Raw genomic sequence first — 22557 nt, forward strand, 5'->3', positions numbered from 1 at the left:
CAATTTAAGGTTTCACTAATTAAACATACAATGACACGTAAAGCTACAGACAATAATCCTAAAATCAACAGCATAAAAGTTTAGTAAAAATAAAACAAGTGAGGAAGGAAAAAGAGTTTCATTACCTAAAAATTAAGAATAACTAATTTTAGAACCAAAAATTTCATAAATTCTTGGGAATCCTGACACTGCTACAACAAAGAACTTTGAAGACATTATGTTATGTGAAATAAGCAAGACAAAAAGGACAACTATTATATAAGGCACTTATATAAGGTACATAGAGTAGACAAATTCATAGAAAGTAGAATGGTGGTAGCTAGTGGCTGGGAGGAGAAGGGAGTTGATGTTCAAATGAGACAGTTTTAGTTTGAAAAAATACATTTTAAAGACATTCAAAGAAATAATAACTAATACCTTCTATAAGTTGCTGAAAAACATTAATCTACACATCCAAGAAACTCAACAAACTCCAAGTACAATAAGTGCAAAGATATTCTACATTCAATCTCACCAAAGTAAAAATGCTGAAAGACAAAAAGAAAATCTTGAAAGCAGCATGTACAAAGGAATTCCAATAAGATTAATAGGAGACTGCTCATCAGAAATTAAAGAAGGCAATAGGTTGACATAAAGTGCTAAAAGAAACTATCAACCCAGAATCTTACATCTAGCAACACTGTCCTTCAAAACTGGCATAGACACTTCCAGATAAACAAAAACTGTACCTATTATTAGCAGAGTCACCTTACAAGATACACCAAGGAAGGTCTTCAGGTTTAAAGTAAATAAACCAAAAGAAATTCAAATGTACACACACATCAAACAACAGCATTGGTAAAAGTAATTAAATAATTATAAAAGAATGAATGCGTATTTCCTCCAAAGCCAAGTAAACAAAATATTAAGTATATACCCCAATTGTTAGGCCTAAAACATAAAGAAATGTGTTACATTTGACAAGAATAGCACAAAGGAGGCATGTGGGGCAAAACTATATTAAGGAAGTGTCATAAGATAGTCACTTGAACACGCAGGAATGAAGAAATTCAAAATAGGTAAATACAAGGATAAATATAAAATGATATAAAATGAAGTCTGTCACATCAAGAAAGTATCAGCGGGCCTGGGGATATAGTTTAGTTGGTAGATTGCAAAGGCCCTGGGTTCAATCCCCAGCACTGCAAAAAAAAGAAAAAAAAAGAAAAAGAAAAAAAGAAAGTATCTGCTATATCCATAAGTCACTCACTGTTTCAATTAAAAATAATGTTCTAAGAAATAGCTACCATTTAAGCTGGCAACTCAAAGGCAGAAATACCTTATGCATACTTCCTATTTCATAATATTAAAAACCTAAATTCAAAGTCCATATTTAAAGATCATTTTTACTGTTTCACCAAAAATGTTCATAAGTAAAATAAAGTTTTGTGAGTATCTATGTGTATGTTTACTTTATATTTTTTACTGTTAGCACAAAACAACAAAGAATACTAGCAAAGTGTGATGTCACTGCCTTGATTCATACTAAGGTACAAAGCAGTTTTATCTAACACTGTGAGCATTCTTCTGTACACATGTCAACACAGTAGGGAAGGCAAAAAAGTCAGGTGTGCTATAGTTACAGCTCTTGGGAGGTTGAAGTGGGAGGATGGCTAGAGCCCAAAAGACAAACCTGAGCAACACAGTGAGAGCCCCATCTCAAAGAAAAATCTAAGTATTATTTGATCTTGCGGATCCTCTGAAAGGTTCCGTGAGTCAAATTTTTAAGAACCATTGTTCTAAATAAAGAAATTATATATTGCCACATGTTATTATTATAGCCATCTGTGAGAAAGGAACACTTTAGTAATACAAGGGGTTTAAATGTCTGACAAGATGAGTACTAGAAAGTAGAAGTAAAAATGGAAGATGAATAACAGTGAATTCTATCAGCTGGACTGCTCAAGGTCAGGCTGAGAACCTTTAGACACAATTTTATACCTTTAAACAAGTGTGAAAATAACCACATTAGCAAAACAATTCTTACAAAGTTATACATCTGATGATTACTGGAGGGATTTTGTACCCCTTAAGTAACTAACCAAAGTCTGAACAACATAAAGATAGGCAAAAAATGACCTCAGTACAATGCCAGGGAGTCTAATTATGTTATGATCTAGAATCTTCTAATCTGGAGTGGAAAATGTATAAAACAATCAAAATTACAAACATTCCCAATTTCATATGCTCCACTATTGTTTCAACAAATTACCTCCCTTTTAAAAATATTTTTTAGTTGTCAATGGACCTTTATTTTACTTATTTATATGTGGTGCTGAGAATCAAACCCAGGGCATAGCACATGCCAGGCAAGCATGAGCTACAACCCCAGCCCCCTCTCTTTTTCTAGATGGCAAGGTCTGCTTCTGCCTTACTCTACACTGCCTGATTCCCACTACACAGCAATTGTCCTTAAATGATAAGACATCAAATCTTTTTAATTTTTCCATTGCCTAGGGCTTCTGTCCTGCTTTTCTTTTTTCTTCCCTTTTTTTTTTTTTTTTAAGTATTTTTAGTTGCAGATGGACACTATATCTTTATGTGGTTTATTTAGTTTCATATGGTGCTGGGGATCAAACCCAAGCGCCCCACACATGCTAGGCAAATGCTCTACCACTGAGCCACAACCCCAGCACCAGTCCTGCTTTTCTTAATATTCTGGTGTATTGTGTGGAATGAGAACTAACCTAATAAAGTTACGCTTGATCCCTTATACTACTTCTTCCTACAACCTTATTTTTATTCCCATTCACAGCCAAACTTCTGGGAAAATTAAGATTACTATGTGCACCACCCTACATTAAGCATTTTGCATATTCATTCATAAAACATTTTTAAAAAAAATTTTAGTTGTCAATAGACTTTTAATTTACTTACTTGCAGTGCTGAGAATCAAACCCAGTGCCTCACACATGCTAAACAAGTCACAACCTCAGTCCCACGAAACATTTTTTTTTTTCCCCACGAAACATTTTTTAAGCTCCAATCATGAGCCACTTACTATGCCAGAGGTTATACATGAGGTTATTTAATACTCAGAGCAATGCTATGGACAATTTTTGGAGATAAAGATTTTACACATTCCATTTCACATGAGAAAACTCCAACTCTAAGATGGACTAAATAATTTGACAAAGGTTACAGAATAACAAACCAGTACTCAATAAATCCCCCTACTGGAACCTTCATCTATGGCATTCAACTATGCTTCACAACATGCAAGAATCTGGGGGAAATGGGGAAAAAACTAAAATTCTGATTACTTGTGCTCTCTTCCCACCATTTCTTCATACTTCTTTTCTTCCATTCACAGCCACACCTCTGGGGAAAAGTTATACACACTGTCTCCAATTCTATAGTCTACCCCTTTTAGTCTTCAACCCATGGTAACTACCATCCCAATCTCCACCAAAAACAAGGGATGTCTTTATTCCTCTTATTCACAGTTGTATCCTCAATGCTCTATGGCATTATGTGGAATTTATAAAGTTCAAGGCAAGAAAACCTCTATTTAAGGAGTTTTTTTCTCTCAATGACTGTAGGCACAAACAAAATGTTTTACTCTAAGAACAGACTTCTTTTTTTTTTTTTTTTTATTATAAAATTGTAAACAAATGGGATACATTTTGTTTCTCTGTCTGTACATGGCGTAAAGGCATACCATTTGTGTAATCATAAATCTAGATAGGGTAATGTTGTTTGATTCATTCTGCCATTTTTTCCCCTTCCCCCCCTCCCCTCCCACCCTTCCCCTCCATCTATACAGTCCTTCCTTCCTCCATTCCTGCCCCCCTCCCTAAACCCAACTCCAACCCCAACACTAACCCTTCCCACCCCCCATTATGTGTCATCATCCACTTATTAGCGATATCATTCTTCCTTTGGTTTTTTGAGATTGGCTTATCTCACTTAGCATGATATTCTCCAGTTTCATCCATTTGCCTGCAAATGCCATAATTTTATCGTTCTTTATGGCTGAGTAATATTCCATTGTATATATATACCACATTAAGAACAGACTTCTTGAATTCAAATTTAAGGCAAATAACACTAACTTTTTACTCAAATAAACATAAAGAATACATCACATAAAACTGCATTAAATAATAAATCATTTGGCTGCAATGGTACATGCCTATAATCCCGGTGAATCAGGAGGGTGAGGCAGGAGGATAGTGAGTTCAAAGTCAGCCTCAGTAACTTAATGAGGCCCTGATCAATTTAGTGAGACTGTCTCAAAACATAAAGGACTGGGAATGTGGCTCAGTGACTAAGTGACCCTGGGGTTCAATCTCTGGTACCAAAAATAAATATAAATATATAAATTAAGTAATTTGCAAAAGCATTATCTTCCTTTAAAATTTCTCTGCCCAAAGAAATCTTACGGAAAACAAAGTTAAGAAAAGGGTAATGATCCATTAATACCACAGCTCAAACACAACCAGGATAAACACCTTTGTACAGGTTCTATGGGTGAAACTCCCCTCCTTTCTAGCATATGACATTTATTAGGAGTCAACTAATTTTCTAATTTTAAAACTTTCTAATTACAAAGGTAAACATGCTGATAGCTAAATAAAGGAATAAATAAAGTGAAACTTTCCTATGGTACTTCATCCTACTGCAGAAACTATTAATCTCCTGATTTTCCTTATGTGTGCACCACACAGATGTAATTCACAAGAATAGTTTTAACAAAAAGAACTATATATATATAACACACACATACATATATATGAACACAAACATACATACAGTTCAGGAACTTTTCTCACAAAACAATGTATCTTAAGCAATGTTAACTTCCACCTGATAAATACAAAATGAAGGCAGAACAAAACTTTTCACTGGCTGCTAAACTACTTTCTAACCATTACTCAAATGAGGAACAATTATGTTTCCAGTGTTCTACTATTAAAAGCAACAATAAAGAACTGATTCTTTTACATTTCCAACTAGCACATAAAATAAATTCATAAAGAATAATCACTATCAAATAACACATACAATTTTCCTCTTTTCTTTTTTTTTCCGTGTTTTTAAACATTAAAAAGCATACCAAAAAAGCATGATTAACAAACAAGTACTTATTACTGAGTTTGAATCATCTCATGGTCAAAATTTCTCAGTAATACACCCATTTTTCTCATTCTTATATTGCATTATCTAATGTCAGATATTGTCAAATTATTCTAAAAGGTACCAATTAACATTCTCACTGACACTATCAGAGTAGTACTTAATGGTACACACTTTCATAACAGTATTCTTTTGCTACTGGGCAACACACACACACAATTCCTATTATTAGCAAAGCATTTTTTTGATATTTTGATATTTATTGATATGTCTTCTAGAATCTTCCATTGATTTTCTTTGCCCAAATTTTTTAAAATATATTTTTTAGATGTTGATGGACCTTTATTTTATTCATTTATTTTTATGTGGTGCTGAAAATCAAACCCAGAGCCCCATACACACCAGGCAAGCACTCTACCACTAAGTCACAACCCCAGCCCCTTTTTGCCCAATTTTTAACCAAAATTTTTTCATAATATTTTAAGAGCATTTTACGTATTATGAATAACCCTTCATTATACATATTGCAAGTACTTTTCCCAGTTCACACACAGCAAAGTGCCATGATAAATAAACTTTTTGACTGGGAGACCAATACCCCTTTTTGGGTGCTAAGCTGACTGTTGTCAATAGTCACAAACCTATATCCTTATCTCACCTCATTTCAAATTCAAGTTATCTATGATTTTTAAAAAGAGCTTAGAGCACAGAAAATTTAAAAAGAAAACTGAAACAAATGAAGGAGCTAGCCCAGATGCATTTTCCTTATATCCTGTTTCTCCTTACCCCTGCAGTTGAGTTATGCTTCCTGCTACTCCCAATATTGATCTAATGCTTCCAGCTCATATCTTCCTTTTATAGGATGTTATTAATGTCTAGAATCCTTCCTCAAACGGCAGCTTCTCCCAAATGGAACTTATGCATGCTAAATTTCACTGTATTTGGTAGATATTCTTTGGTATATAGGTTCAATACAATTCTAATTAAAATTCCAACACTCATGGGCTAGAGCTGGAGCTCAGTGGCAGAAGAGCACTTGCCTAGCACGTGTGAGACACTGGGTTCGATCCTTAATGCTACATAAAAATAAACAAATAAAGGCCCACAGTCCATCTACAACAACCAAAAAAATTTTCCAACATTCACCAAAAAAGGGGGGAGGGAATAAAAAAAATTAAATTCTGGCAGGATTTTTGAAGTCAAACACATTACAAAATTAATATAAAAACCTAAAGGTTGGGCTAAGGATGTAGCTCAGCTGGTAGAGTGCTTGCCTCCCATGCACCCTGGGTTCATTCAATCCCCAGCTCCACATAAAACAAAACAAAAAAACCTAAACGTTCATATTATAGGTAAGCCAATTTTTAAAAGAAGAACAAAGAGAAGACTTGACCAACCAGAAACCTGACATATTTCAGAGAAAAACTGTCCTAAACTGGTAAGGAAAAGACATTAAAACCAATACAACAAGGCTAGAGATGTAGCTCAGTGGTAGAGTGCTTGCCTAGTATGTGCAAGGCCCTGGGTTCAATTCCCCTCCCCAAAAAGCAACAGAATAAAAACAAACTGATTTATATATAGGAAATTGATAAATTGTAAAGAGAATACCAAAAAAAAAAAAAAAAAAAACATCAGTACAAAAAGGTATTATTTAGTAAATAGTAAATAGTATATTCTGTAAACTTAATTCATTTAAGAGAAAAAAAGTGTACATCTAATATACAAAAAGGTGAACTGCAAATGAATTAAAGACAAAAGTAAAATTTAAACCCTGAAATCTAATAAGAAAATGTAGCATGCTATGATTTTGAGGGTGGAGCATTAAATATCAAGAAAAGATCTTGCAGGGCTGGGGTTGTAGCCCAGTGGCAGAGCACTTGTCTAGCATGTGTGAAGCACTGGGTTCGATTCTCAACACCACATAAAATTTTTTTATAACATTTTTAGGGCTGGGGAGATAGCTCAGTTGGCAGAGTGCTTGCCTTGCAAGCCCAAAGACCTGGGTTCAATCCCCAGTACCGCAAAAAAAAAAAAAAAAAAAAAGAAAAGAAAAAGAAAAAAACATTTTTAAAATTTCCTTAAAAAAAAAAAAAAAAAAAAAAAAAAAAAACTTGCAAATATCTTGATGAAAACAGGATTAGGGACCATGGGTGCAGCTCAGTGGTAGAGGGCCTGGGCTTCAATTCCCAAGAAAAGAAAAAACAATAAGAGAAAAAGAAAAAGAAAACAAAAACAAAAACAAACAAACAAACAAAAGCATCAGTGGTGTACGCCTGTAATCCCAGCTACTAGAGAGGCTGAGGCAGAAGAATACCAAGTTCAAGGCCAGCCTTGGCAACTTAGTGAGACCCTATCTCAAAATAAAAATGGCTGGGGTTATAGTTCAATGGTTTAAGTGTTCCTGAGTTCAATCCCCAATATGGAGGGGAGGATGTGATGGAACAGAAGCAGAACAAAACGTATAGTATAGTACCATTAATGAAAACTAAGAACATGAATAAATAGCATGCATTTTATTTTACTTTTTTGTGATGCTGGGGATTGAATCCAGGGTGCTCTTGTGCATGCGAGGCAAGCACTTTACCAACAGAGCTATATCCCCAACCCCAAAGCATGCACTTTAAAAGGATACATGCAAAAGTATATACTTTAAAGATATTCAAATGGGTATTTCACATGTTTGGTAAATAAGAGTGGGAATCCAACTGGGAACCAGGAAAACGATATATTCTGACCACAGATTTGGGAATACAGTACACTAATACTTTTTCCAATACTGCCATGATTTGACTCAAGTCATTAACTCTTATAACAAACAATACAGGTGACAGAGGAGGAGGGGTCAGGTCACATTTCAAGAAATCATGTGACACCAGAGAGATAAACAACAAAAGAAAAAATAGAACAAACTGAAATTTAGTGCAACAAAAATCATTACTGACAATAAAATATCCAGAAATATAGAGCTCCTAGCATTCAACAGAAACAAAACTTGATTAAAAAATGGTCAACAGGCTTGAATAAAAATTTCCCCAAAGACAGGTAAATAGTCAGGAGGCACATGAAAAGATGTTCAATGTCACTAATCATTGGGGAATCAAAATTTCAATGAAATAGCATTTTACAACCATGAAGATGGCTATTTAAAAAAATAAATAAATAAAATGCAAGAATGCGGAAAAAAATGAATGCTGCGCACCATTCGTTAAAAATGTAAAATGGCACAGTCACTGTGGAAGACAACAGCAGTTCCTCCAAAAAATTAAAAATAGAATTATCACATAATCCAGCAATTCTATTTCTGGGTATAAAACTGAAAGAACCCAGGAGTGCTCTGCCATTGAGCTACATCCCCAGCCTCCTCCACCTCCAATTTATTTATTTAGATGGTATTTTGGTAAGCTGCCCAAGCTGGCCTCAAACTTGAGATCCTCCTGCCTCTGCCTTGTCAGTAGCTTGGATTACAGGTGTACATCACTTCGCCCAGCTAAAGGCAGAATCTTGAAGAGATATATGTATGCCCATGTTCACTAGAACATTATTCACAATAGCTAAAACGTGGAAGTAACCCAAGTGTCTCTTAGCATAGGAATGGATAAGCAAAACATGGTATAAACAAATAATGGAACATTTAGCCTCAAAAAGGAAATTCTAACATATGCTACAGTATGAATGAACTTTAAGGACATTGTACTAAATAAGCCAGTCACAAAAAGACAAATAGGATAATTTAAAATAGTCAAAATACATGGAGACAAAAAGAATGGTGTTTGTTGGGGACTGAGGAGAGTGGGGCTATAAGGAGTTATTGCTTAAAGGTTACAGAGTTTCAGTTTTACAAGATGAAGAGAGTTGTAGAGATGGGTGATGGTAAAGAATTGTAGAAATGGTAAATATTCTGAATGAATTCAGTAAACAGACTGTACAGATGGTTTTATGTTTTATATTTTAACATGCACAGAGTGGGAGAAAACAGTCACAAATTGTTATGGTTTAAGATATTAGGTGTCCCCCAGAAACTAATGTGTGAGACAATGCAAGAACATTCAGATGTGAAATGATGGGTTATGAGAGCCTTAACCCAAACGGTGAATTAATCCCCTAATCAGTATTAACTGAGTGGTAATTAAAGGCAAACAGGGTGTGGCTGGAGGAGGTAGGCATTGGGGGTGTGCCTTGGGGTATACATTTTGGATCTGGAGAGGGGATTCTTCCCTCTGCCACCCTTTTCCACCATGGTGTTCTGCCTCACCTTGAGCCAGGAGGAATGGAGCTGGCCATCTATGGATTGAGACCTCTGAAACCAAATAAACTTTGCTTCCTGTAATTGTTTTTGTCAGGTCTTTTAGTCACCGCAGTTGAAAAGCTAAATAAAACACTAGTACGGCAACACTGATAATGATATCCATCTTAGAAGTGATTGTCTGAACAAAGATGTTTCCTCCCTTGAGAGCAAATGAAGACCAAGGGTTTAAGCCACTATTTCCTTCTTGTTCTACTGCTCCTACAGTAAATAAGACTTTGACTCAAGAACTTGGAAATTAGTTGAATAATTTAAAAGAATGTGCCTGGGATGAATTCTTCTCAACCCATTCCCCAGTTTTCTTCCTCAGTACACTAGAAGACTATCTGAATTAGTTATGTGCCCCTGAATAGTTCATTTACTCTGTCTAAAATAATCTCTAAAAACTACTGAGAGTCTAATGTTTTAAAATAAAGGGTAAGAGCCAGTCATGGTGGTGGCATAACCATAATCCCAATGATTCAGCAGGCTGAGGTGGGAAGACCCCAAATCTGAGGCCAGCCTAGGCAACTTAGTAAGACTTTGTCTCATAAATGATAATTAAAAAAAAAATTTTTGTAGTTGTAGATGGCCAAGTGTGGTGGCGCATGCCTGTAATCCCAGCGGCTCAGGAAGCTGAGACAGGAGGATCGAGAGTTCAAAGTCAGTCTCAGCAAATGGTGAGGCCCTAAACAACTCAGTGAGACTCTGTCTCTAAATAAAAATACAAAATAGGCTTGGGGATGTGGCTCAGTGGTTGAGTACCCAAGTTCAATCCCTGGTACCCACATCCCTGCCAAAAAAAAGGATAATTTCAAAACTTTTTCTTTCCCATAGGTAACTGTTGCTTTTAGAGCTCTTCATGTTCCTGTACCAATCAGAATAAGTATCCTCTAGGCCTTGTCCTTATCATCTTTGAAGTTCTCCTAATCACTCTGCTTTGATTATTCTTTTGCTTCAACAGTGCCATGCAATACAAGGAAGTGTGCATGTGAATTTTCCAAGCTTTCGTGTATCTAAAAATAACTCAATCTTTCTCTCACAAATGACTTATAAAGGCATGGAGCCTGTAGGAGAAGCAGGAGGATGGCTTGAGCCCAGGAGTTCAAGGACAGTCTAGACAACAGTGAGACCTGTTTCAAAATAATAACAAAGAACAAAATAAATTATTAACAACTGACTGATAGTTTCCCGTGCATAGAATTTTATGTTGAATAATTTTCCCTCAGAAGTTTGATGATGTTTTTATTATACACAGCATATTGAAACAACACCTGATTCCACTCCTTTTACTCACTGGTTAGGTTATCTCTTCCTACCCTCAGTTTTAAGATCTTCCTTTATCCCTGATGGCTTAAAATTTCATTAAGGATGTGGCTCGAAGTTTTATTAAGGATATATCTAAGTGTAAGGACATCTTTCAAACATACCGTTCAGCTCTTGATAAACCCTTTCCATTACCTATTTCTTTAGATTTTTTTTTTAACTCTTTATCTCGGGTTCTCCTTTCATGCTGCAGGCTTTCCTCAACTATTTAGTGATCCTTAGTTGCCCACTGACATTTAACACTGAGATTACATGAATGTGTATCTTTGAAATGTGAACTTTTGCATTAGAGTGATCAGGTGTGTTATGGTTTAGTTATGAGGTGTCCAAAAAAGCTCAAGTGTGAGATAATGTAAAAAGGCTCACAGGTGAAATGTTCAGATTATGAGAGCTTTTTAAATCTAATTAGTGGATTAATTAATGGATTACCTGAGTGGTAACTATAGGTAGCTAAAGTGTGGATGAAGGTAGTAGGACACTGAGGGTGTGCCTTTTTGGAGGTTATATTTTGTCCCTGGTTAGTGGAGCTCTGTTTCCTGGTTGCCATGATGTTCTGCCTCACTTTTGGCCCAAAGTCAGGGAGTCAGTCAAACAGGACCTAAACCTCTGAAACTGAACCAAAATAAATGTTTCCTCCTCAATGTTGTCTTTGTTAGGTCTTTTGGTAACAGTGTCGAAGAAACTGACTAAAACAGGTGGGACGACGACACTTAGGATGAAAACCTTCAAATGCCGAAATATGGAAAAATGCAAAAATAAAACCATGTCATAAATAACCATATATATATATATATATTTGTCTCCTAAGTTGCTGACAGTTTTTGTGAAAACCGGTATTTCAGAATATATTTTAAGTAACTAGAACATTTTTACCAACAAAATAACAGGTTCCCCAAACTATTTTATATTAAGAATATAATTAAAGTTAAAAAAAAAAATGCTTTCTAAACTTTACAGATATGGTAATTCAAAAACATTTTTTGAGTCCCTCTTATGAATCAATCACCATGCTGGACGTTAAGAAAAATAAATACGGGAAAGATACAGTACATAAACCAAGAAAGTGTAGACCAAAGAAATACATATGTACCAAAGAAATGATGTGCAATATGATTCCTAAAATGAACAGACACAAAAAGAAATACTATCTAATCTATCCAGGAGCAAGAGGCAGTGTCATCAATCAAGACTTCACTGAAACTCAGTTTTTAGCATTTTTTTTTAAGACAGTGAAGTAATAGTTTCAAAGATGAACTTCAGAGAGGACTTCATAAACCAAGAGAATATATGCAAAGGTACAAAGTCACTGACAACAATTTTGTAAGTTCAAAAAATTTCAGTATAATTACAGCTTACATTTTAAAAGTGAGAAAATGGCCAAAGCTAACATTGAACAAATGAAAAGCACAATGTTTAAAAGTAGGGATCTTACAGCTGGGTGCAGTGATATATATACCTGTACTCCCAGCTACTTGAAGGAGGATTCAGGTTCAAATACCAGCCTTAACAATTCAGCAAGGCCTTCACAAAATAAAAAAACAATTACTATGTTTAGCCAGATGAAGTAGCACATACCTGAAATCGCAGAGACTTGGGAAGCTGAGGCCCTAAGCAACTCAGCAAGAACCTGTCTCTAAATAAATATAAAAAAGGATTGAGGATGTGGCTCAGCGGTTAAATGTCCCTGGGTTCAATTCCCAGTACCAAAAAAAATTAAAAAAAAAAAGAAAGAAAGAAAAAAAAACCTATGTTTAGAAAGGTGTCAACTCAAAGAACTAAGAAGAACACTATCATCACAGCAACATTAGAAGCTAGAAGCCGCCAGGCACAGTGGCACACGCCTGTATTCCCAGTGGCTTGGGAGGCTGAGGCAGGAGGATTGAGAGTTCAAAGTCAGTCTCAGCAAGATAGCAAGGCTCTAAGCAACTCATCGGAACCCTGTCTCTAAATAAAATACAAAAAAGGGCTGGGGATGTGGCTCAGTGGTAAAATGCCCCTAAGTTCAATCCCTGGTACAGGGGCTAAAAAAAAGCAGCAGCAGCAGCAGCTAAAAGCCAGTAGAACTATTCACTTAAAAATCCGTGAAGGGGCTGGAGTTATAGATCAGTAGTAGAGTGCTTGCCTAGCATTTGTAAGGCACTGGGTTTGACTCTCAGCACCACATAAAAATAAATGAATAAAAATAAAATTAAAGGTATTGTGCCCATCTACAACTAAAAAAAAAAAAAAAAAAAAATCTTAAAAGTATTTTTTAAAAAATATGAGTGAAAAGTTAATGCTAAGCAAGGTATTGTGGGGCACACAGGCAATCCCACAACTCCAGAGGCTGAGGCAGAAGGATTTCAAGTTTCAAGGTCAGCCTCAATAACCTACTGAGACATCTCAAAATAAAAAGGGTTGGGGATGTAGTTCAATGATAAAACACCCATGGGTTCCATTGCCAGCACCATAAATACATACACACTAAGTGAAAATCAGCTTTATAACCAACTGAATTATCAATCAAGAGTGAGGGTAAAATTAAAATATTTTCAGATTCATCACCTTTCTATGAGATTGATAGAAGACAGTAAACAAAAGGCAGACACTGAATACAAGAGATTCAACATAGTAGAGAGGCAAAAAGAATGACTGTGAAGGCAAGCCCCAAGACAAATTAGGTACATGAGTTTACACAGACACAAATCCAAATGAGAACAGAACTCCACGAGGTTATCTCTGAGAAAAAAAATAAATGGAAGTGAAAAAGTATATGTATGACAGACAACTGTGGAAATGTACACTATGAGACACTTTACAAAACAGTTAAGATGTGTGAAGATTCCTATGTTTAAAGTAAACTAGGCAGACTGGGGATATAGCTCAGTTAGTAAAGTGCTTGCCTTACATGCACAAGGCCCTGGGTTCAATACGCAGTACCAAAAAAAAAAAAAGAAAGAAAAGAAAGAAAGGAAAGAAACTAGGCAAAAACTGTTTTTAATAAAGTAGTTTTTAAACCCAGTTGTATTAAGAAAGAAATGTCATTCTAGAAACAACTAAAAGCAGCTAATAAATGTTTGGCACTTTTCTAAATTCTTTGCATGTATTAACTCATCTAATTCTCACAACTATTTCTATTCTATGGGGTTCAAATGTAAACAATTTTTATATAGTCACAAATGAAAAGTTTGAAATTTTTTATAAAACCATACTGAAATAATTGGGGGAGGGGCTGAAAGAAATTCCTCATCTAACAGTATAAGAACATGGTCAAAATTGATGAATCTAGTTGCCTTGATTTCGCTTACAAGGACTGCAAGTTCGAGATCAGTCTAGGCAACTAGAGAGATACTGTCTCAAAATAAAAAAATGAAAAGGGGTGGGATGTAACTCATTGGCAGAGGGTCCCTGGGTTCAATTCCCGGTACTGGGGGCTGGAGGGTAGAAGAAGATGCAGTGCTATTTACTTAGAAATATGAAGAAATAGCTAAGGCTTAAAAGTAGTCATTCTCACTGGGCACAGTGGTACACACTTGTAATGCCAGCAACTTGGAAGAATCACAAGTTTGAGGTCTGCCTCAGCAACTTAGCAAGACACTGCCTCAAAATAAAAACATAAAAAAGGGCTAGGGATGTACCTCAGTGGTAAAGTACTCCGGGCTCAATTCTCAGTACCTAAATAAATAAACGTAGTTGTCTCTAAGGAGCAAAAAAGAGTGGAAGAACAGGCAAGAAATTACCTCTTTTCACTAAAAGCCTTTAAATTTTACAACTTTTTAAACTTTTACCAAGTAGTATTTTGATAAATACTAAAAACTTAAAAATTAGAAAATGATAATACCAGTGAGACAAACCCTTGATTACATTAACATCCACAGCAGTGTTTCACAAAAGGCAATCTCTGGAATACCAGTTCTTTAGAATGTTAATAGTCGACATGTGAAAAAAGGGCTCAAATAACCAAATAATCAGAAAGACTTCTTTTCATAGGACTTCCTTGAAGCCAATATGACAACACACTTCCTAATTTTTCCTTAATATTGTGATTGGCTGACAGATCTGGCTCCGTGGGAATGTTATAGGTCAGACTACAGGGGAAATGACTGGACAGACTTCATTTTGCTGGGAGACTCCAGGTTATATAGGAGATAAGCTTCTCCCATGGGAACACCCCGCCTCTGTTACCCATCAACAATTGCTTAGCTTCTCCCATGAGAGCACCCCGCCTCTGTGCCCATCATAGGTTCCTTAGCATGACTTGTTTAGCAATACAAAATGACAGTTCTTATGTAATGAAAAATTGCTCTCTTTTGATTCCTACTCCTAAACGATGTACCATGTGAACGGTGATTGTGTGGATGTTAGTAACCATTCTTTAGTTTGTACCTATGGAATGGTCATTTTGACCCACTTCCCCTTCTGTTGATGATCTCATGATGTTAGTTTATAATTTTGAATCATAGTAATAGACACTTACGATTGATGTGAATTTTTGGTATAAGAACTCCTACAACCCTATGGTTGGGGTTGTTCTCCTAACAGTCATTTTTTGGGGCATTGTGTGAGACAGTCAGCCGGCCAGCTTAATAAAGACTCTCAAATTTGGACTTGTCAGTGGTGATTGGTCTGTTCTTAAGTTGCGCCCCATTACAATATTAAACCACAGGAACTTTTAATTCCCTTCCCCTGAAACAGCTCAAAAAACTATTGTTTTAGGCACTGGTTCTCAATTCAAATCCATAAATTGGAATCAATCTTCAGCAATGAAAAAGGAGGATAACATATTGAGTATTTACTTAAGTTACAAGTCAACTACCTTATAACATTATTCTGTATTTTGAGAGCATATTATTATTATTATGTATGTTTATTTATTTTGGTACCAGGGATTGAACCCAAGGGCAATTAACCACTGAACCACATCCCCAACCCTTTTTATTTTATATTTTGAGACAGGACCTTGATAAGTTGCTAAGGTTGGCTTTGAACATGCAATCCTCCTGTCTCAGTCTGCCAAGTATCTGGGATTACAGGCAAGAGTCACCACACCCAGCCTGAGAGCATATTCTTCTTATATTCTTAAATGTAAGCTAAAGTATCTTTTATGAAAAGATGGTGATCAGTGGCAATTTTTAAAACCATTCTTACTATCCAAAATAAAAAGTTAGCAACCCTGTCAGTGCACTATTCCAACCCTGTCAAAAAGATAAAATGGTTCATGAAAGTCAAGTATAGGAATATCTGAAAAAAACCATGACTTGCTGAGTTTAGCTTATTCTAAAATCTTAGCTCCTCAAGGAGATCACAGAAGGTTTGGGAGCGTGGGGAAAAAGATTGAAGCATTCATATTGGTTACAAAAATGGAGAATTTGTTGAAACAAGAAAAACAACCTAACCTAGAGTTTTCAAATATTCTCACAAGTCTTCTTACTTTCATACAATGATGATTAAGTCTGAATCTTCTGTGTAAAATATATACTAAAAGCAGAATAAAACAATTTTCCAGAAATTGACAACCTAACAGCTTAATGTAAACAAATGGAATATGCACTTTAAATTACAATTGAGAGGAAATACATTGCCTGTCAATGAACTCTAAAACTTCATGATGTCATAAGGTAGGTATTTTAAATATCTCTTAAGTAAACTGATCAAAGCTGTATCTATTCACACAATTATTGTCCACACAATTAATTATTAAAAAAACTTAAAGCAAAAAATCCTAACATTATACTTAATTTTACCTCACTGGATTGAAATTTCTCCACCTTTACCACACGTTGAGCCCAAGCCCTTTAGAATTAAAAATAGCTTAGCCACCTAACAGGAGAGGCAATGACAGAGTTGTTTACACTTTCAATGAGTGTAGCTTTTCTACTCTTCAATGAAATTACAGAAAATATTTTTAGCTATCTTAGATTTAAGGATAAAAGACCAGTTTTTATAGACATGTTTAATATGTTGAGGTTTTTGAAACCTAATAAATTTTGTGATCACGAAAGATTTTAAAAACTATAAAAATACAGATCTTAACTTTCTAAACACTAAATAACACTGTTAATATAACATGTCAAGTGTTTTCAAAATAGCAAAGAAATTTCAAGAATAGATCAGATTTTTTAAAAAATAAGACGGAACCTTTCATCACAATATCTACAACCATCTAAAACTATTTGTGCAAATGGAAAACAGAGAAGCTCCACAATGACACTTGAACTCTGGCTAGTAATTTTAGTTTGCAAATCTTTGATAACATATTAGTTTTGAGATGACTACCTACAGTACAATGACTAACAGAGAATGGCTAATTACAGACTTAAAACACCAAAACCTATGAGGTCAATTAATATACAAAAAACCACAGATAATGAAACTGTGCACATACACTTATATTCAAGTCCAGAATTGTAAAGTTGTTTTACACTTACACAAATAAGACTCCACTAATAATTCAGACAAGATTAAAATAAATGGAAAGTACAGAATTTTCACTATAATCCTGCAGACTATAGCCCTAAAACCAAGAAGAAATAATGGAACTGAGATGCACTTGCTTCAAGTCACTAAGAGTTTAAAAAAAAAAAATTCCAATGAAAAGTATGAACTGGATTCCAATTATGATAAGGTCACAAAATAGAGAGGGGAGGGCAAGAATATATTCAGAATCAACTAGAAGGAAATCAGGTCATTTGTTACCACTAGCAAGTCTCCTGCTCACAGTATATTCAGTCACAAGATTTTACAGGCCTAAGTGAAGTCATCCACTAGTGACAAAACCATGCATTTCTAGAGATGGTTTGACTTGGCTGTTAAATTTCCTGGAATAATAGCTTACTGTCTTTGATTTTGACAATAATAAAATGGTGAAGAACAAGTGTCTCTAGCATTTGGGTCGGGGGTAGGGGTGGGTGTAATGATGATTGAACCCAGGATATTTTACCACTGAGCTATATACTCCCAGCCCCTTTTGGTTTTTTGTTCTGTTTTTGAGACAGAATATCACTCAGCAGCTGAGGGTTTCACGAAACTATTGAGGCTGGCCTCAAACTGGCTATCCTCAAACTGGCTATCCTCCTGTCTCAGTCTTCTGAGTTGCTGGGATTACATGCCTGCACCACACTGTACTGAGTCTCTAATACTCCTTTTCAAAGTTCTGCTTTCAAGAGTCTCATACATATAAATACATAAGAATTTTATAAATACTTTTTCAAACATCACACTAGTGGGACATTAAGATATCAGGCTAAAAATGCTACAAATCAAATACTGCACATTTACTTTTCTCCTCTCAAAAAATGTCTTTTCATCTCTAGATCCAGCCTTACTGGCCTCCTATCAAGTCTTCAAAAATCAAGATCTAGCCAGGCATAGTAGGATGCGCCTATAATCTCAGTTACTCAAGATAACAGAAGCAAGAGGATTATTCAGCCCAGGAGTTCAAAGCCTACTTGGGCAACACATTGAGAGCCTGTCTCATAAGAAAAAAGAAGAAGAAAAAAAAAAAAAAAAAAAACCCAAAATCTTTCCCACCAAGACACTTATACATGTTATACCTCCTACCAAAATTACTCTCCCCTCTCCTCCACAACTGATTCTCCTAAATAACTGCTATAAAACTAGGTATACTCTACAATATTGTCAGAGAACTGTTTTTAAAAGTTTATAACCTGTATTTTTTCCCAATTATCTTAAAAACTGACAGATACAAATAAAGTATATAATAAAAACCAGTATACCTTTCACTTATATTTAAAAATTAATAACCTGCCCCACCCTCCCACCCTGCCGCCTTTTTCTTTGCCCAGGAATGATAGGGCAGGCCTGTAATCCCAGGTACGCAGGAGGCTGAGGCAGGACTTCAAGTTTGAAGCCAGCCCTGCACGAGTTAGTGGGATCTTGTCTCAAAATAAAATTTTAGGGCTGGGGTTGTAGTGCTTGCCTAACACATGCGAGGCGCAGGTTCATTCCTTAGCACCACATAAAAATTAACAAATAAAATAAAGGCATTCTATCCATCTACAACTATAAAAAAAAATTTTTAATAAAAATAAAATTTTAGCTAGGCCCTTGGCACATACCTGTAATCCTAGCAGCTGGGGAGGCTGAGGCAGGAGGATCAGGAGTTCAAAGTTAGCCTCAGCAAAAGCGAGGCACTAAGCAACTCATCGAGACCCTGTCTCTAAATAATAATACAAAATAGGGCTGGGGATATGGCTCAGTGGTTGAGTAACCCTGAGTTCAGTTCCCAGTACCCTAAGTAAATAAGTAAGTAAATAAATAAATTAAAATTTTATAAAGGGTTGTGAATGTACCTCAGTAGTAGAATGCTTATCTGGCATGTATAAGACCCTGGTTCAATACCTGGTACTTTCAAAAAAAAATAAAAATTAAAAAAAAAAATTTTTTTTTTTGCACATTTTTCTTCCCTTCTCCCTTTCAACACATTTTTTTTTTACTAATCCATTTGAAAGTTGCACTTCCCCTATAATACCAGCATTTAAAAGCTCTTAAAACAATGAGCTTTCTCCTATACAGCCAAGACTACGATCATATCCAGCAAACAATGTTAATTCAATATTATTGTCCAATATACAGTTCATTCACATTCTTCAATTTAACACAAAAACGTCTTTTATAGCTTTATAGCTTTTTGAAATCCAGAATCCAAATTTTGGTTTTTATTTTCCCCCAACACTTGATATTCTTGTAGTCAGCTATCGTGGTAGTATACTCCACATTCTGGATCCATCTTATTGTTTTATCATAATTAAAGTCAAATTTAAACAGTTTTAGCAAAAATACTACATAGAAGGTGCTGTGAGATTACTTTATGTATATATATGCCCATGCGTCTCCTCCCACTCCTCCCTACTCCTCTCAATCATATTGCATACTTCAAAAGGGCAGTGAAAATGTCTCTTGTTCAACAACATATCTCTAGCACCTGAGACTATATTCCATATAAAGTCAACACACATTTGTTGAATAAAGAAAATTCTTCAGGGCTGGGGTTGTGGCTCAGTGGTAGAGCGCTTGCCTAGCATGTGTGAGGCACAGGGTTCAATTCTCAGCACCACATATAAATAAATGAATAAAGGTCTATCAACATCTAAAAAAAAATTTTTTAAAAAGAAAATTCTTCATAATATACACCAAAGTACAGTACTTTAAGATGGACAGCCAAGAGTTATTTGTTTTTGTTTTGTTTTTTTTTTGTGGTGCTGGGGATCGAACCCAGGGCCAAGCACTCTACCGACTGAGCTATCTCCCCAGCCCCAGTTATTTGTTGTTAACTCAAGATTAAGAAGTAATATCATTAGGATCCAAAATAATATTATGTGAATGATTTGAAATTATAAAGATTTTTTCATACTGGGTAAGTGCTTTTAACCAGGGCAGCAAAAACTATTCTTCTATCTATCTAATGATAGAGAATTCATAAACTATCAAAAAATTTTCAGACTGAAAAATATGGGAAAAAAAAATTCAAACTGAGAGTCGACAGAGGGGTTCAAATGCTCATAGGAACTTTAAACTAATCTAAGGACAGAAGAAAGTGATGCTCTCTTCTCAATGAAAATTGGTTATTCTGTTTCAATGTTTAAAATATTTTCTTATTGTAAAACTATAATTCTAAATAAACAACTCCAACTCTACTTACTATGAATGGGAAAGTAGTACATGTGCTAGATGCTTCTCAATGAGTTGAAAGCTTAAAATGATTAAGACACAGTCTCCTGGCCTCAGAGAACTTGAAATTAGGAGGAAATCATTACCTATTTTTCAGAAAGTTTTAGGTACTGGGGCACAGATCAGTGGTAAAGCATGTGCTTAGCAGGTGCAAGGTTCTGGGTTCAATCTCCAGAACCAAAACAAATAAAATTTAGGTGCTATATATGACTAGTGTTATGGTTTAGATATGAAGTGTCCCCCAAAAGCTTATGTTTGAGAAAATGCAAAAGGTTCACAGGTAAAATGATTATGACAGTTTCCGCTTAATTGGTGGATTAATCCACTGATCTGGATTAACTGGATGGTAACTGTAGGCAGATAGGGTGTGGCTGGAGGACATGGGTCACTGTGGGCATGCCTTTGGGAGTTTATATTTTGCACCTGGTAAGGGAAGCCCTCTCTCTGCTTCCTGGTGCAATGTCCTGAGTTGGTTTCCTCTGCCATGCCTTTCAGTCATGATGTTCTACCTCACCTCTGGCCCACAGCAAAGGAGTTGACCATCTGTGGACTGAGACCTCTGAAATAAACTTTTCCTCCTCTATGTTGTTTTTGTCCAGTCTTTTGGTCACAGCAAAAACTGACTAAACATACACATCTTCAAAGTAATTACCATACAAAAAAAAAGAAATTTTCTCAAATACAATGATCTGCTATGTATATACATTCTGAAAGAGGAACCTGGTGAAAGATCTGTTGGAATATTTAATCTCTTCACTTGCAAGACAGGAAGAAAGCTCAGAGGAAAGGGAAGTTCCAAAAAATTGAAATTCCTCAACTTTCTCCTCACCCCCTTTCCCTTAAACCCATTCACTTCTCTAAGACATGCCCTTTGGAGTGGGGGCTGTAGTAGCTCAGTTGTAGAGCACTTGCCTAGCATGTTTGAGGCACTGGGTTCGCTCATCAGCACCACATAAAAATAAATAAAGGCATTGTGCCCATTTACAACTAAAAAATATATATATTAAAAAAAAAAAAAAAGACATGACTCTTTTCTCCAATACTAGAGAGATCTTAAATCAAGAATCTTACTTTAGCCAGGTGTGGTAGCGCATGCCTGTAAGCCCAGCAGCTCAGGAGGCTGAGATTGCGAGTTCAAAGCCAACCTCAGCCAAGTAACTTCGTGAGACCCTGTCTCTAAATAAAATACAAAACGGTGCCAGGGATGTAGCTCTGTGGCTGAATGCCTCTGGGTTCAATTCCCGGTACCCAAAAAAAGAATCTTACTTCATCAACAATTTCTCTTCCTTTATTTTAAATCTCCTCCAAATCTCCTTGGTGTAAATCTGTCATAATCAAAATAAAATTAAAACAAAAAAAATTCTTACAAATTACTTACCCACTTTCCTCTTTCTTTTCACACCAATAAACTTGGAAAAGCACTTTCCACTTACTTGATCCATAACAAACTGACTTCTGTCCTAAACACTGTTAACAACTGCATCAAAGACTTCCAAATACCAAGACAAGTTTTCCAGTTCCCACTGTACCCAACCTTTGATAACTGATGATTATGACCTATTTCCTGAAATTGTCTTCTCCTTGTTCCTGAGACACCCACCACCTGCAGTATGTGACTTTTCTCCCACTTCTCTGGTCATTTGTTTCCTGTAGATTCTTCCTTCTCTGACTATTCCTTAAATATCTGAGTTGTCTGGAATTCCCTCCTGTTGTTCTACATGTTTTGCTTGTCCTGAATAGACATCTACTCCTAATGCCTCACCTAATTTTTCTGTTGAGATTTCTAAATCTCTTAATCTCCAGTCCCATTCTATCTTGAAAAGCTTCAGATCCTTTTTCTAATTGCTTACTCTCTATCTGGATTCTCCTAGCACCTTTAACTTACAAAACTAACATCAAATTCTTCAAACTTCTTCCCTTCTTTCAGTATTCCCTGTATTAATGCCTTTTCTAGCTGACTATTTCTCAAGCTAGAAGAGTGTTGTCCCTGATTCCTTCATCTTCCCTAACCCAGCAAATATTCACCAAATTCTGCTGTTTCTTAAAAACTCCCCAATATCACCAAAACCACTGCCTTACTTCACAATTACTAATGATTCCCAACTGAACTTCCTGCCACTAACTTCATGGTTTATTTAGTGTGTTTTTTTGTTTGTTTGTTT

General features: G+C 35.7%; 1 protein-coding gene across 5 annotated transcripts in view; it reads right to left on the reverse strand.

Annotated features, from left to right (window-relative positions):
* Mtf2 (metal response element binding transcription factor 2) overlaps positions 1-22557 on the reverse strand; it is a 56479-nt gene that overhangs the window by 27239 nt on the left and 6683 nt on the right. The gene's annotated exons all lie outside the window — the stretch shown is intronic.

The sequence above is a fragment of the Sciurus carolinensis genome, chromosome 1 (genome assembly GCF_902686445.1).
Source record: "Sciurus carolinensis chromosome 1, mSciCar1.2, whole genome shotgun sequence".
In the NCBI taxonomy this organism is placed as follows: domain Eukaryota; kingdom Metazoa; phylum Chordata; class Mammalia; order Rodentia; family Sciuridae; genus Sciurus; species Sciurus carolinensis.